Source organism: Mustela nigripes, chromosome 12 (genome assembly GCF_022355385.1).
Source record: "Mustela nigripes isolate SB6536 chromosome 12, MUSNIG.SB6536, whole genome shotgun sequence".
Classification (NCBI taxonomy): domain Eukaryota; kingdom Metazoa; phylum Chordata; class Mammalia; order Carnivora; family Mustelidae; genus Mustela; species Mustela nigripes.
In genome coordinates, this window is record NC_081568.1 from 57,500,975 (window position 1) to 57,517,802 (window position 16,828).

Below are 16,828 nucleotides of genomic sequence, written 5' to 3' on the forward strand. Positions count from 1 at the left end.
ATGATTTAAACAAGTTTTTTTTTTTTTTATTTCCATCAAGCCCACAGAGTAATACTATCAACAACAGCTAGTATCTGTTGATGCCTACTAATGCCAAGAAGAGTGCTAAGTACTCTGCACACAATATTTTCATATAGTCCTCATTTTTCATTCATTCAGCAGCGTCCTATGGAGAGTTTGTCCCATGCCAGGTCCTGTGCTCAGGGGCTAAAGAAGGCGGGTAGACATCCACGTGGGTCCTCACCTCTTGCAGACAAATGATAATCAAAGCATTACCTTAAGTAATGAAAATGGCGGGATGTTAAGCACCAAGAGCGTGTATAAAGCTATGGAAAAAAAATTTTTTTAATTGAAAATTAAAATGTTTTTTAAATAAAGATGTATAAAGTCATGGAAGCACATAGCTGGAAAGGTAACCTAGAGTGAGAATGGCCCAGAAGTTGCTGCAATCTGAAAGTAAGCATTGACCAGATGAAGAGAAAGGAAAGCATTCCGGACTCAGGGCACTGGCCTATGCAAAGGGCCAGTGGTGAGCCAGGCGAGAACACAGAAGAGCTTGGCAGGAATCAGAAGATGCACAGATTAAAGACTGGGGTAGTTTATTTTTTTTTTCTTTTTTGCTGTTGTTGTTGTTTTTAATTAAAAACAAGAGGGAGTCTGTTTTAATCTCATAAACCAATGCTTTGGATATAGTGTGGAGAACAGGTTGGGGAGCAGATGTGGTCATCTTCATGAGACAACAGAGAAGGCTGGTGCCCCCTGGCCTGAGATGAAGGCATTTGGGACTACAGCAGGGAGTAGAAGTGAATTGAGGGGGTAGATTGCATTCACTTTGTGGGTGAGGAGACTGAAGCTAGTTATACCCCCACCCCCCAACGCCCTAACCCCCCCACCCCCCACCTCGGAGCTGGTAAGTGGTGGAGTCAGATTCAAGCCCAGTCATGGCTGATTTCAGACATTCCCCAGGAAGTCTAGTTAGCACAGCACTGAGACCCCCTCCAGCGCTCCGAGAGCCGCTGCCGGCTTCCCAGTCAGGCAGCCAGGCCAGGGGTCACTTCCCCAGGTGGGAGGATGCGGGGAGAAAGGCCGGGTTACCCTGCTTTACACCAGGTGTCAGGTCTCATGGGCCCTGTTAGCATCAGCAGCAGAGCAAAAGCTATGATTTAGTAAAGCAAACAGGAGGACAAAAATGTCTCAGACAACTTCCCTCTCAGAAGCACATATGAACATCTTTGCCAAGTGAGTCTGGTCCATTTCCCCTCATCAGGGAGGCAGGAGACTGCTCCTCCTGTGCGCTCTGCCACCTGCCTTGTTTAATCCCATGGGCGTCAGGACCACCTGCATCTGCACTCACAGACCAGCCTCCCACTGGTCACAGCACCAGCCTGAATCTTGGTTCGGTGGATGTGACAAAGGGGTTAACAACTGCGTTGTGTCTCCCTGGGGAGAAGCAGCCAGTGGGACCATCCACAACAGAATTCATCACAAGCAAGAAACCAGTGGGGAGCTCCCTCAACCCGGAGCTCCTCTGCCCCAACCAGACCCGTAGGTGGAAGGTAGACTACAGACACATAGTATGGCACTCGGGAAATCCCATGTCACCAGAAATGCACAAGAGGGGGCGCCTGGGTGGCTCAGTGGGTTGGGCTGCTGCCTTCGGCTCGGGTCATGATCTCGGGGTCCTGGGATCGAGCCCCGCATCGGGCTCTCTGCTCAGCGGGGAGCCTGCTTCCTCCCCTCTCTCTCTGCCTGCCTTCTACCTACTTGTGATCTCTGTCGGATAAATGAGTAAAATCTTTAAAAAAAAAAAAATGCACAAGAGCCTGAAACTCTCTTCTTGTATGCCAACCATCTCTGAATTATTCATGAGTTTCCTACTACATCCAGCCCAGTCCAACCCTTCATAATACACACATACCCATAACATGGGAGGGGGAGACAGCCTTGGGTAAGAGTCCTCAGGCTAGTCTCAGAATGACAGGACGGAATGCCTGACCTCTCTCAAGGTATCTGCCCCTTGTTACTGAATTCTGGAAAGGCAGTGCAGGGGATAGAGTTGTGCACTCTGAAGTCAGCCTGCCTGGAAACAAATTCTCACTGAACCCCCTTCCCTGAACGTGGGAGCTGGAGATGGTTATATGGATCAGTGGGGTCCATAGCAGTAGCTGCTGCAAGAGATAAACCCAACATAAGTTAACACAGAAACCTTGAGTTCTTACTCACACAGCCGTCCGCTGTGGGTCAGTGATGGAAACGGCTGTTTCACGCCGTCCCTCAGAGCCCCAGCCCCCTTTCATCCTGCGGCTTGCTCTTCCAGATCCTCAGAATCTTTAACATCCTCTCCACTGAGCTGGTTGAGGGAGAAAGATCCAAGACCCTGTGAATGACTATTTTTTTTTATTTTATTTTTTAAGATTTTATTTATTCACTTGACAGACAGAGATCACAAGTAGGCAGAGAGAGAGGAGGAAGCAGGCTCCCCGCCAAGCAGAGAACCCGATGTGGGGCTCGATCCCAGGACCCTGAGACCACCACGACCTGAGCTGAAGGCAGAGGCTTTAACCCACTGAGCCACCCAGGCACCCCGTGACTATTTTATTTTTAATGGACCACAACCTGATGAAGGGCCAAGCCCCCTGCCTCCACCCTCCTATATCCATGGACTGCAAAGGAGACCAGAAAAATATCATCTACGATCCTCAGAGGAGGAGGAGACGGGGTATCGGTGAGCCCAAGCAGTCTCTGGTATATAAATCAATATCCAAGAGCCTCTGTTTCCTCACCGGCCCGTAAGGACAGGTGAACACAAGACGGCAATGATGATTAAATGGAATATTGCATGTATCACTGATGTAAACTGAGTCCTCAGGAAAAGGTGGTTTTATTTTTAAATCTTTGCTTCAAGCATAGGTTTTCGAAGCATGGAAACTAAGGACTGAGCCTTCCATCATATAGGAGAGATTTTTATGCAGGGGTTGGGAGGAGGGAGAAGGCCCTTCCCTCAAATCCCACTCCGCGTGGCCCCCTCCCCTCTCCCAGGCCTGGGGAGCATGAACATGTACACCCCGTGTGAGACCCTGCCTTACAGCCTCCAGGGCTCTTCAGAAAGGTCAGCATTTGGAAGGGTGAAGGTCTCAGCCACAAGAAGACTGGCTCTCTGAGCAGGACACTCATTGGAACATCCATCAACCTTCCATCACCAAGCACAGTTTTGTCCCTGGCCCTGTCAGAAACTGGGCATACCAGACCATCATGGTCAAGAGCTCACAGTCCAAGGTGTGAGGAGAACAAGCCGAGCAATGGGACCCAGCAGGTTCAAGGGTCCATAGAAGTGATGCACAAATAGGAAGCCCAGAGGAGAGGACTGCAAGTTCTCTCCAAGAGCATTTGTGCTGAGCCTTCCCAGGGGAGAGAACGCCAGTTAGAAAAGCTGGAAGAAGGCTTTGTGGAGGGGAAGACAGTGTGTGCTGCACGTGGGAGGATGGACACATGCGCAGATCCACTGGGGAGAAGTTCAGAAAGGCTGGAACCATGGCTACACCTGAGCACCACCACCACTCCCCCCGCTACGTATTAGAATCACCTGGGGGCTTTCTAAATCCATCCATGAGCTCCACGTCCTGGGTTCTGGGCAAGTGTAGGCTTCAAAGCTCCCCCAGGTGGTTAGAATGTTCCGCCAGGACTAAGAAGCACGTGGGTCAGAGCCCAACAGGAGATGCGTGGCCTGGGATGGGGCCTGTCAGAGAGAATAAGGCAGGAATGAAAATCAGGCCAGGAAACTGGACATTGTCCTGCAGGCCATGAGGGGGCCGATGTGGGGTCCTCCACAACTAGGAAATCCTTCGATCAGTAAAGTGGGGAGAAAAAGGGGAGGCCAACACAGCAGAGGCTGGGAGATGGCCTCAGCCCGACTGTACCCGCCCAGCTGAGGGCCTGAACTGGGGTGAGAGGGCGAGGGCAGAGGGAGGTCTCCTCAGGACACTATTCCAGAAATGAGGACAAGGTTGGAGAACTCTCTCACAGGTGGGGGCAGGGGCTGTACAAGGTAGAACTCCAAGGGCTGGAAACTCGGGGCCGCTCTGCAGGGGAAGCCTCAGATATACCAATGTCCCTGCTCCCCGCCTCACTCCGGTAAAAGGACACACCACCTCAGGAGAAGGGTTCAAGTGGAAGTCTAGCTGAGGCTTACCTTCAGGAATCCTCTGAGGGGCCCAAGGTGGGACTTTCCAGGAGAGTTCTGGTCTACCACACCCACACCCAAGTCCCCCCTTCCGTCCAGTCTCTTCCTCACTGACTGCACCTGGTTCCCAAAGCCCCACCTTCCCCTGATCACTTCGTAAATGCTGGTAAATGCTGGGCTCGAAGTCTGGCCACTAGATGGCGGCCGTCCCCATAAAATCTTCTGAGAGCGGCGCCTGGCTCGTCCAGGCTGTTTCACACGCAAAGCCCTCTGTCGTGCCTTGCACTTAAGTGCATACTGAATGGTAAGCTACTATTGAAGGAAAATAACGGAACATTTTTGAATTATGGTCCTTAGAGCCAGAAACAAAAAAACAAACTCCACTTTAAAGTCCACTGCTCTCCTTTCTAGCTAAGCCTGGGCTCTTAACTACTTCTGAAGACTCAGTTTCCTCCCCTGTAAAATGGGGGCAATACCATCTCTCAGGATTGTTGTGATGAACACCCAATCTAGTTCCTAGCACGTGGGGATGGCTACTGACCCACCACCAGTGACTACTATTCTCAGACTGTGAGGACTGAAGATAGGCCCCCTCCCCCTAAGACTAACTGCATACACATCCCAGTCCTGAAGCCGGACCTGGGAAGGAGTCAAGTATCCAGGGCCCCCTCCATCCTCCTACCCCATAAGCCACATAAAGCAAAAGGGCCTTGCTCTTCTTCTAGCAGGCCCTAAGGATGGGAGGCCCGCGACCCTCCAGGAATGACTTTCCCGGTGGCCATCCTCCCAGAGAGGAGCTAGGAATGCTTGACTTGGGTCCTTTCTCTGGGGTCTCAGTTACAAGGGTAAGGGTGATGGGAGGTGATCCCCCAACACCTAAGTCAGCTCCATAGCCCTCACCAGGGCTCCAGGGTCCCCAGGCCTAGTGAGAACAGAATGGAATCTCCTCTGCCCCATGCCCCCTCCCTGTCTTTAGTGTTACATGAGGGGGCCACCTACATAAACCATCCCCTTCACCCCCCCCCTTGCTCCTCTGTATTTTTTCAATAGCTCCCCACCCTGGTCTCCTTCTCCCACTGAACCAATTCCAGTGGCAGTGAAAGTGATCTCCTTGCATTGATGCATTCAAAAGCCCTTTTGCCCAAATGGATGGTATTTGAACTTCGCCACCCCCTGAGAGACCTGTGAGAAGCTTGGAGAGAGGCAGTGACCAGAGACTACACCATTAAGACAGGCCCCTCCCAGGGGGCTGGAGCTCCTCCTATTCCCAATCTACCACGAGTTGGTTCCACTTCCAGGCTACTCCTCCCACAGCCCCTTATTTTCACGTCATCTCAGACAAATACAGGCAGATTTTATTCAAAGACGGGCTCCTAGCCAGAAGTCTGCCCGGTGTCTGTCAATCAACCTCATGAGCTAGAGGAGTTGGAGACCATGACCACTGCCTGGCTCTGCCCCCAGGTGGCGTGACTAGATTAATCTGGAAACTAGAGATGTGAAGTGACAGAACCCCAACTCAAAGCAAAAACTGGGAAGTTCAAAGAGAAGGTCGCTTCAGACATGGTGGGATCCAGGGACTCAAAAGAGGTCTTTGCTCCACCTCCAGTTCTGCTTCCTTTGGGGTGTGTTTTATTCCCAGGTGGGCTTTCTCCACATGTGGGAAAGATGACTACTGGCAGCTTCTCACCTCCATCCCTGTAGTGTCCATGGAAATGGCAGTGAGGCTCTCCCTCTAATTCACAGAGAACTTGAATGAGCCCCAATCCCATTAGGGCCATAAAGAGAGGGAAAGGGTGGTCCCCCAAGGAAGACAACTGTCCAGACAGAAACTAAAATTACACATCTGCCCATTCTATTAATGATTAGTGCCAGACACATCTTGGGTGTTTAGCTGGCAAAGCCAGGTGCTGGGGATACAAGGATGAATAAAACACAGCCACTCAGGATCTAGTGAGGAACACAAGCAAATAATAGCGATACAACATGGAAGTGCTGGGGAAAGAACTACACTGAGCATGGTGAGGATTTGGGAGGGAGGACATGGACATGAGTGTAAGTAGTGCACTGGGAACATAGAGATTGAATCTTAAGAGCGAAAAATTCATCCAGCCCCTTATGGCTTCCCATCCAGGTTCTTGCCCACCTACCATGGGCCTTTCCCTTTCCCTGGGAAGACAGGAAGCCTCTTTCCAACACCAGTCTGGAGAGCCTCTCCCTGGGCTGAACTGTGTATAGGAGGCTGGATGTCCCCCACTTCTTCACTTTCTCCCTCCCTCCTTCAGCACAAGGGGAGCATGATTTCTCCTCAGTGTCAGCCATGTTCCGTAAGGAGAGGTTCTGCCCATCAGACCAGTTCACGTGCAGGTTTCCTCAATCTGGGCATCAGTTACATTTGGAGCCTGGTGGCCCTGGGATGTGGGCTGGGCTTGGTGTGGGGCTTGTGCAATGTGGGGTGTTTAGCAGCAGTTCTGGCTTCTACCCACTAGGTGCCAGTAGCAGCTCCCTGCTCGGCTGCGACAACCCAGAATGTCTCCAGACCTGGCCAGGTGTCTTTTGGAGGGGGGAAAATCGCCCTCAGTTGAGAATCACTGCACTAGCTCACTCTCCCTCTACTCCCTCTGCCCTCACTCTTTCCTGACTCCAGACCCCCAGCCTTTGGAAAGAACAAGCCTCTGCTCTCTGGTTACGCAGGCTAATTCTCCCTGAAGAGACATGTACCAGTACTTGCCTACGTTCATCCCAGAACAACCTCCAAGCCAGGGATTCTGGAACTCGATGAAAGCTCTGCCCTGATTCTCCTCTTCTTCAGGGCTCACCACCCAGGAGTTACTTGGTAGCTGAGTTCGTGAGCCTACTCTAAACTGGTGGCTCTCCTCCTCCCCTCCCAGACCCTCCCTCCAACACGACCTGCCACCAGTCAGTCTTTCCAAAGGAGGTGCCCCTGCTCAGAAGAAGGCAGAGGCCCTGAGCGTTCCTGAGACAGAGCCGCAGCAGGTTCTGTCTGCAGCCAGAAGCAGACGCCTGAGCGTGACTGTGACCATGACGAGGGTCAGAGCATTGCACGTGAGAGCACCTTCCCGGGGCACCTGGGGGACAATGCTTGGACTGGAGATGACGGGGTCCTGTTTTATTTCCTCCTTCCCGTTCTGCCCCTGTGCTGCTGGCCACACAGCCCCTGCAATGGATCCGGGAGGATTTCCTAAGAACAGAGAGAAGGCAGGCAAGCCCTTCCTTACCAACCACACGCACGCCTCACCCCACTGCCTCGGGGCCTCAAACCCTGCCTCTCCCTGAGGTACCTACCACACAGCCTGAACTTGGGAGGCGCAGGGACTGCTCACAAGACTGTGATGTGGGTCTCTTCCCAGCCCTGTGTTCAGTGACATCCCCCTGGTGGCTTGAAATGAGACATTGTGGGGATATCCGCACCGTGGAAAGCAGTCCATTTCCAGGATGGGGGCGGGGGGTTTGTGGTGGGGAGGGGTAACAAAAGAGAACAAAATTGTCCAAGGGGCCTTGGGAAAGAGGAGAAAAAGGAGATCCTCGGGTAAAAGCTTTCTCAGATGTACACCAGAAACGAATAGAACATTGTGTCAACTACAGTTCTGAAAAAAAGCTTTTTGGTTAACTTCACGGATGTGGGCACTTTGAAACTCAAAGGTCAGGAGCTCAGGCCTGGCACCATTAGAAAATTAAAAATAACTTTGGCAGAAGCAGCAAGAGAAAGTCTTCTACATTCCTCCAAATTTTAAGCGTGTGTTTAACCACCTCACAATGACATTGTTTGGGCCACAGTTGGGACCACCCCCTGCAGTGGGCACAGATCCCTCTGTTGGGGGCCCAGGCATTCATTCCTCCCTCCCACCCCACCCCCAACCCCCCCAGGCCCTGGAATGCGGCCTGCGGACACTTCAAAACACCCCCACCCCTGCCCTCTCTGAAGGGAGGTTGCATGCCCTGGGGGGGGGCGGGGTCATCGCAGCATCAGGACAATACAGGGGCTACAAAGGCTGGCTGTGCCCCGCCCTGTGACACCACCACCACCACCACCGCCCCGCCCCCAGCCGTGAAGAGCTATCCCAGCTCCAGAGCTGGAAAGGGGAATGGCTGAGGTCATCCCCACTGGGCCATCACAGCTTGACTTTCACCTCTGCCTGACCCTGGTGCCCAGTCCTGGGATCTTACTCCCTCCTAGGTGTTCCTGACACACTCTCTAGGAAACAACTTGCACGCAATCTCCAGCCCGGAATCTTTCCCAGGGGCCCTCAATCTAAGACACCCCCAACCTGTTCTGGCCTCTCTGGAGAGGTGCAACATGGCGTGTTTTGCAGGGGCTAGTTTTAAGCGCTTCGTGATGGGAGGGTGGGGGAGTAGAGGGAGAAGCATGATGAAATAAGTGTGTGCACATGGGTTACTGTTTGTTTCCCAAGCCAGCATCTCTCTTGAAGGGCACAGCAAGGGGACAAAAGAATGTCACCTGTTTGTTGGATTTAGCAACACAAGAGGACCTCTGCAGCCACAGCCACCTGCTCTATTGGCTACACAGAGATCAGAGCTTGCAGAGACGCACCCTCTCCCTCCCTCCAGGCACAAAACACACAGCCTGCATTCCAGGTGTGGGTTCTTGAGCCAAGCGGAGCCGGGAAATGGAACAAAGTCGGCCCCGCTCACCTTCAGTGCAAGAGGTGAAGCTGAAGAATGAGGCTTGGGATCTGCTCCTGGTCCTGGCCAAATCCTAGCCTCTAGCACGGTCACTCACTTGTGCATGACCCTCCGATGTTCACAAAACACATTCATTCATTCATTCTTCGAAGGCCTGCCCGACTTACTGGTTGCCAGCTTCCTGGCTCGGAAGGCCCATTTGTGAAGCGAGCCCTAGCTCCATCTTCCAATACAGGATGCACACACAGATGGAGAGCTTCCCCACCACCTGGAAGCGGGTACTCCTGGCGTCCCTGCTAGCAGGAGGGCTCTGCTGAGCACCCTCCAGGCCAAGGGCTGTGTCCACGCGGCCGGTGGTTCCAAGGGGAGAGAGAATTTGCCTCCCACCCCCCTCACTAATCCCCCTGCCCAACCGAGGCGCTCACTGATAGCACTGACCCTTGGCCCTCCTAGGGGCAACCATGTTACTTATTAACCTGCTGATTGGAAATGAGTTTCTCTCCTGAGGTGCTGGAGCGAAGCCCGAGAACCTGTGGAAGGAGGAGTTTCTTCTTCACGCGCCCTCACAGTAGCAGCTGCACCAATCACCATTCACCTAGAACTTTACCAAGATCCCACGTGCCATGGGACCCTTCGACATTCCCTGGGTGGGCATTGCTCATGTACACCACTCCATTTTTGTGGCAGGCAGGCCTGGGTCTGAATCCTGGCTTACTTAAATGTTGAGGCCAGAATGAGTACTGGATATGGGAAGCGCCATCAGCACCTGGAACGGGGTAACGCTCAGTCAATGGCCACAATTGCCACTATTATTGCCTCATTGTTGTCCCCCAGAGAAGCCCCTGGTTACAGAGCTGAGCCACTTCGGAAGTGAAGCATCATCTGCCTGCTCTCATCCCATCCTCTGGCCGTGGCCATATCACAAGGCAGGCCAATCTCTGAAGGCCTATCCCCTTGCCTAAAGGGCTGCCAAATGTATGGGTTTCCCTTTCTGGGCTGGACCTTATGTTTGATCACCATGAACTGGAACAGAAGACACCAAGTGACTGAGGCCAGAGAAAGGGTTTCACTTGCCCACTGACCCCTGCTAATTCCATGCAGGTGCAAGTCTTCAGCCTTCCAAGCAATTTCAGTCCCTGAGCTGGATCAGAAGGTAGACATCAGAGGGGCTGCATGGCACCTGCTGCTGAGCTCTTAAAGGGACATCCAGGGAGCTGGCCAAGGAGATGATCTGGAGAGTGTCTCTATCCTTACTCTGGGTCAGAAATTGTGACCCACAGTCACATCTAAACCCATATTTCTTTTCTCTAATTTGGAATATAATGGGCAAATTTCTTCCCTATCTTTGTTTGTTGTCCTTTATAAAGACTTACTATAAAAAATGTTAATTTATATGAAATACATTTGGAGCTCGGACCAGTTGGCTCAGCAGGAGAGAGAGGACGGTTGACTGGTTCTCAGTTACAAAGCTGCTCAAGGTCCAATATCAGAAGTCCATAGATAGGAAGGCAAGAGATCATCTTAAGCAACGCAGGGCACACTTTTAGGCCACCCAGTAGCTGTTCTTGCAGTTCAGCCAACATTTATTGGGTGTATTCCATGCCAGGTGCTGTGCTAAGTGACAGGAGAGTTGAAGAAAATATAAACCCCCGTACCTTCGATATTATTGTTTACTTATGAACATTTTTGCCATACTTGAATTCTCCCTCCTTCCCTCCCTCTGAACTGCTCAAATGGTTGCCAAACAGTTTGAACGTAAGTTATAGACATCACAACACTCCTCCTTTCATGGTCCCGTCTCTGCCTCCGGAGAACAGGGGCTATCCTTCTACAGAACTACAGTACTGTGACCACTCATGAGGTACTTAACGTTGATGTAATATTGTCTAAAATATAGTCCATGCTCACATTTACCCGATTGTCCCAAGGATGCCCTCTGTAGCTTTTTTTTTTTTTAATTACTCCAGGATACACTCATGTATCATTGCATTTGGCTTCTTCCTCATGATTTGATGGATATAGAACTCTGTAAAGAAAACCAAAGAGCTCTCAAATAAAGGCTTTTGAGAAAGAACCTTCAGACTCAAACTAAAAAGAAAAACCTTCTATAAGGACCCTTGGATGCTGCATTCTCATTCCTCACCACAGATGGGCAAATTATTTCTTACAGGGGCATATGGGCTCCTAATTCTTCCAACAGATTAATGCCATCTGCTCCCTACAAGGAGGAAGAATGGTTAAAAAGTGGTGTCAGGGAGTCTTAGGTCCTGATCAGGTATGTCTTCTAGCACATGCTGGGGTCAGTGTGTGCCAGGCCTATTTTAGGCACTGGGAATGGGGTGGGGGGAACTAAAACCCTGTCCTCACAGGGTTTATGGTCCAGCTAGGAGAAAGGGTTGGGGAGAGGAGACAGAAAGAAAAGAATGAGGCTAGATCTCTAAAGGATAAAGTAAATGGAGGGACATATAACCCAACCTTGGACAGTGAGGAAGGAAGGCACATCTAAGCTGCCAGCTGAAGGTGAATCTTGCAGCTGAAGACAAAGGAAGAGTATTCTGAGAAACAGCTGAAGAGCACGCGTGTGTGAGCCACATACGCAAGCTCAGTCCCACAGTGTAAGGACAGGAGGCATGGAACCAAGACTGGAAGCATGCACTGGGGCAGCCCAGGCTGGGCCCTACAATACACGCTAAGTTGCTGGGACTTTCTCTTAAGACCAGCGGAAAGCCACTGAGGGGTTAACAGAAGGTGTTCTGGCACATTCCACAGAAGGATCAGATAAGTGGGCAGAGAAAGGCCACCTGAAGGCTGTATTCAGTGCTGGCAATGGTGGCCTGAATCCAAAGTAGCACAAGTGGTGGGGCGCCCAGGTGGCTCTGTTGGCTAAGCACCCAACTCTTGATCGAAACTCAGGCCTTGATCTCAGGGTTGTGAGTTTGAGCCCCACATTGGGTGTCACACCCAGCATAGAGCCTACTTAAAAAAAAAAAAAAAGAAAGAAAGAAAGAAAAAGCAGAACAAGTGCAGATGGAGACAGCAACAGATACATACTTCCGAGACAGGATCCAAGGCTCTTGAAGGTAGAATGTACACAGGGAATAAAAAAAAAGAGATAAGTCTAGGATGATACTGAGCTCTTTGTAATTAAAAAATGTTTTAGAACAGGGTTGGGTAAACTAAAGCCTGTGGGCCAGAGGTCTGTTTTGTAAATAAAGTTTTTTTGGCACACAGCCACTTGTTTACACATAGTCCATGGCTGCTTCCTGCTATAATAGAAGAGGTGAGTAGTTTCAACAGAGACCATATGGCTTTCAAAGCCGAAAATATTTATTATCTGGTTTGTATAGAAAACATTTGCCAACCTCTGCTATAGATTACTGTATCCCAGAGATGCCTCATGAAGAAAAACAATATTTTAGTCAAATAAGATTGGGCAATTCTATACCATTTTCTTGGCTTCTCACTGTGGATATATAGGTACACTGAAAGTCTTGAGGAGTCCTACAGTGAGGAAGTCTCTTTGTTAAAGCCAACATTTTCCAAATGTATTTGCTTATATTCAGTTTAATTCTAAAGAATATACCCGTGGACACTCACTTTGGAAAGACTAGGAAGTATTCTGGAAGGGCAAAGATTGGTGAGAATCCAAGTCATGAGATCAGTTAAGAACACTATTCAAATAACAAGAATCACACAAAAGGGCCTGAGCCAGGGCTTAGGTAAAAAAAAAAAAAAAGAAGAAGAAGAAGAAGAAGAAAGTATGGAAGGCCATGAATGCAGAATCCTCAGCTTCCTACTTAGATGACTGTAAGCAACATGAATGGAGATAGGGACGTAAAAGAGAGGAGGAGGAACTGGGAGGAGGAACAGAGGAGGAAAAACAAACTTGAGGAAAAGGGGTGAATTAGACACATTGAATTTTCTTGGCTCGCAGTAATCCATCAACTTCTGCTTCCAGAAAAATAGAATAGGCAACTCAGAAAACTATAAAGTACTCATGAAAGAAATTGAGGAAGACACAAAGAAATGGAAAAATGTTCCATGCTCATGGATTGGCAGAACAAATATTGTGAAAATGTCTATGCTACCTAAAGCAATCTACACATTCAATGCAATCCCTATCAAAATCCCATCCATGTTTTTCAAAGAAATGGAACAATTAATCCTAAAAATTATATCGAACTAGAGGAATATTGAAAAAGAAAGTCAAAGTTGGTGGCTTCACAATTTCAGACTTCAAGCTCTATTACAAAGCTGTCATCATCAAGACAGCATGGTACTGGTACAAAAACAGACACATAGATCAATGGAACAGAATAGAGAGCCCAGAAATAGACCCTCAACTCTATGGTCAACTAATCTTCGACAAAGCAGGAAAGAAAGTCGAATGGAAAAAAACAGCCTCTTCAACAAATGGTGAGATTGAACAGCTACACGCAGGAAAATGAAATTGGACCATTTCCTTACACCACACATGAAAATAGACTCAAAGTGGATGAAGGACCTCAATGTGAGAAAGAAATCCATCAAAATCCTTGAGGAGAACACAGTCAGCAACCTCTTCAACCTCAGCAACTTCTTCCTAGGAATATCGCCAAAGGCAAGGGAAGCAAGGGCAAAAATGAACTACTGGGACTTCATCAAGATCAAAAGCTTTTGCACAGCAAAGGAAACAGTTAACAAAATCAAAAGATAACCAACAGAATAGGAGAAGATATTTGCAAATGACATATCAGATAAAGGGCTAATGTCCAAAATCTATAAAGAGCTTAGCAAACTCAATACCCAAAGAACAAATAATCCAATCAAGAAATGGGCAGAGGACATGAACAGATATTTCTGCAAAGAAGACATCCAGATGGCCAATAGACACACGAAAAAGTTCTCCACATCATTCGGCATCAGGGAAATAGAAATCAAAACCACAATGAGATACCACCTCACACCAGTCAGAATGGCTAAAATTAACAAGTCAGGAAATGACAGATCCTGGTGAGGATGCGGAGAAAGGAGAACCCTCCTACACTGTTGGTGGGAATGCAAGCTGGTGCAGCCACTCTGGAAAATAGCATGGAGGTTCCTCAAAAAGTTGAAAATAGAGCTACCCTATGATCCAGCAATTGCCCTACTGGGTATTTACCCTAAGGATACAAACGTAGTAATCCGAAGGGGCACCTGCACCCGAATGTTTATAGCAGCAATGTCCACAATAACCAAACAATGGAAAGAACCTAGATGTCCTTCAAAAGATGAATGGATAAAGAAGTGGTATATATATACAATGGAATACTATGCAGCCATCAAAAGAAATGAAATCTTACCATTTGCGACAATGTGGATGGAACTCGAAGGTATTATGCTTAGCAAAATAAGTCAATCAGAGAAAGACAACTATCATATGATCTCTCTGATATGAGGAAGTGGAGATGCAACGTTGGGGGTTTGGGGGGTAGGAAAAGAAACAAGATGAAATCAGGAGGGAGACAAACCATAAGAGACTTTTAATGACACAAAACAAACTGAGGGTGGCCAGGGGGAGGGAAGTAGGGAGAGGGTGGTGGGGTTATGGACATTGGGGAGGGTATGCGCTATGGAGTGCTGTGAAGTGTGTAAACCTGGCGATTCACAGATCTGTACCTCTGGGGCTAATAATACATTATATGTTTATAAAAAAATAAAATTATAAAAAAAATAGAAAAGGCAAACTTTTCCCTTTTCTTTAGACTAAGTAAAACCAAGATCTTTGGACACTATACAGAAAACAAAGGTAAGAAGACCCAAAGTGCAGAAAAGGAGGCAGATGGCTAGGGACCTCAGGACCTGAGGAATGACATATGAGTTCCCTGGATTTTCTTTTTGTCTCACACATCCCAGATTGAGTGCTAGAGAAACCAAAAACTCAGAAATGTCAATTGGTCCAGACAAAAAATGTTCAACAAAAGTTAGCCGGAAGACCAGAAAAGGGGCAGACTAGCACACAGAAATCTTTTAGACAACAGCCATCTTACTGTAGCTTTTTTTTTTTTTTTTTTTTACATCTTTCTCTAGCCACAGAGAAAAACTGTGGCCCTACTTTCAGTCATACTAATAAAGGCCAAGTAGTAATCCTAAACAACCATGTTTAAGAGGCTTTCATGAGGAACCCCAATAACCTCCTAGGATTGTGCCAGAGAGGCCAATGTGTATCCCCCTGGTGTCAATAAGACCAAGTGGGAATTTGGACTTCCACCTCTACCCAGCAGTAATAGGATGTCATATCTCCCCACCACCTGAGGCCATTCTCCACCCCTGCTGGAAAGGTATCAGAGAAAGCCAGCAAAAACCAGTTTACATGAGATCCAAGTCTCAGAGTATAATAGAAAAATGCCCAGGTATTGGTCAAAAAAAATTACTCATCAGGGTGCCTGGCTAGCCCAGTCAGTAAAGCATGTGACTCTCAATCTCAGGGTCGTGAGTTCAAGCCCTAAACTAGGCATTGAGCCCACTTAAAAATTAAATAAATACATATCACTCATCATACCAAGAACTAGGAACATTTCAAGCTGAATGGAAAAAAAAAGACAATCAATAGATGCCAGCACTAAAATTAGAATTTCTGACAAAAATTTTAAAGCATCACAATAAAAAATGCTTCAATGAGTAATGATAAATACAGTTGACACAAAATGAAAGAAACAGAAAGCCTCAGCAAAAAAATAAAGGAGAACCAAATGGAAAGGTTTGAAATGAAAATTTTAGCGATTAAAATGGGAGTGTCTGGATGGCTCAGTCAGTTAAGTGCCCTGGGTTTGGGTCAAGGTCCCAGGGTCCTAGGATCAAACTCTGCATCAGGCCCCACATCAGGCTCCCAGCTCATCAGGGAGCCCACTTCTCCTTCTTCCTCTGCCACTCCTCCTGCTTATGTTCTCTCTCTCTCAAATAAAATCCTAAAAAAATTAAAATTTAAATGTTCAGAGGCTGGGTTCAAGAAGAGAAAGAAGGGGACAGAGGAAAGAATCAGTGATGTGGAAAAGAGAACAATAGGCATGGCCTAATCTGAACAACAGAGAGAAAATAGACTGGTGAGGTGTGGGGAGAGAACAGAGCCCCAGGGAACTGAGGAAATATAATAAAAGATGGGAGTCCCGGAGAGGAGAAAAGGTGAGACTGTAAAAAGAATCAGAAATAATGGCTGAAAAGTTCCCGACTTCGACAGGAATCATCAAACTGAAAATTCAAGAAGCTTGGTGAACCCCAAACAAGATAAACCCAAAGAAATCCATGCCAAGACACACAATTAAGTTTTGGTGGGTTTTTTGTTTGTTTGTTTGTTTGTTTTTGTTTTTTTTAAGATTTTATTTATTTGAGACAGAGAGAGCACAAGCAGGGAGGAGAGTCAAAGGGAGAGAGACAAGCAGATTCCCTGCTGAGTAGGGATCCTGACACAAGACTCCATCCCAGGACCCTGGGATCACCACCTGAGCCAAAGGCAGCCACTTACCTGACTGAGCCATCCAGATACCCCCAAAATTCAGCTTCTGAAAACTAAAGACCCAGTAAACAAAGTATCCAAGCTTTACTAGGCTGTCTCAGACCTTTGAAGGCTACTACTTATGGTAGCTGAGTAACCAGGGCTGGAGAGATATGTCTCTCCGTTCAGCCTGGATCAGGTGACAATGGCAGTGTGGGAAGCCATGAGGTCAGAGAAACTTGCATGATTTCAGGGTGACCACCTTCTAGCTTGGATTCACCTTGTGGAAACAACCTCCTGTGGTTTTTATTGGAATGGAAACAGGGTTTTCTTGGTGTGTTGAACACACTAAATCTTCAGGGTCTTTCTTCCTGCTGCTCCCATAGCCTGGAATGCACATTCCTTGCCTCTTCCCATTGCTGGCTACCTCAGCTTTCTGCATAAATGTCACTTCTTCAGAAGGGCTTTCTCCTCCGTCCCTGCCAAAAGTAGATTTTCTACCAATCCCCGCACTATTAAATTTTATCATTGCACCA

General features: G+C 48.2%; 1 long non-coding RNA gene across 3 annotated transcripts; it reads right to left on the minus strand.

The window, feature by feature from the left end:
• Positions 1-11: 11 nt before the first annotated feature.
• On the minus strand, positions 12-9,247 carry LOC132028400 (uncharacterized). Of its 3 annotated transcripts, none has more exons than XR_009407422.1 (3): positions 9,010-9,247; positions 3,584-3,736; positions 12-276 (listed from the first exon to the last, which is right to left on the minus strand). It is a non-coding gene; the product is annotated as an uncharacterized LOC132028400 (long non-coding RNA). The 3 variants fall into 3 exon arrangements; XR_009407423.1 differs by lacking the exon at positions 9,010-9,247 and adding an exon at positions 8,852-9,002; XR_009407424.1 differs by lacking the exon at positions 9,010-9,247 and adding an exon at positions 7,484-7,804.
• Positions 9,248-16,828: the final 7,581 nt, after the last annotated feature.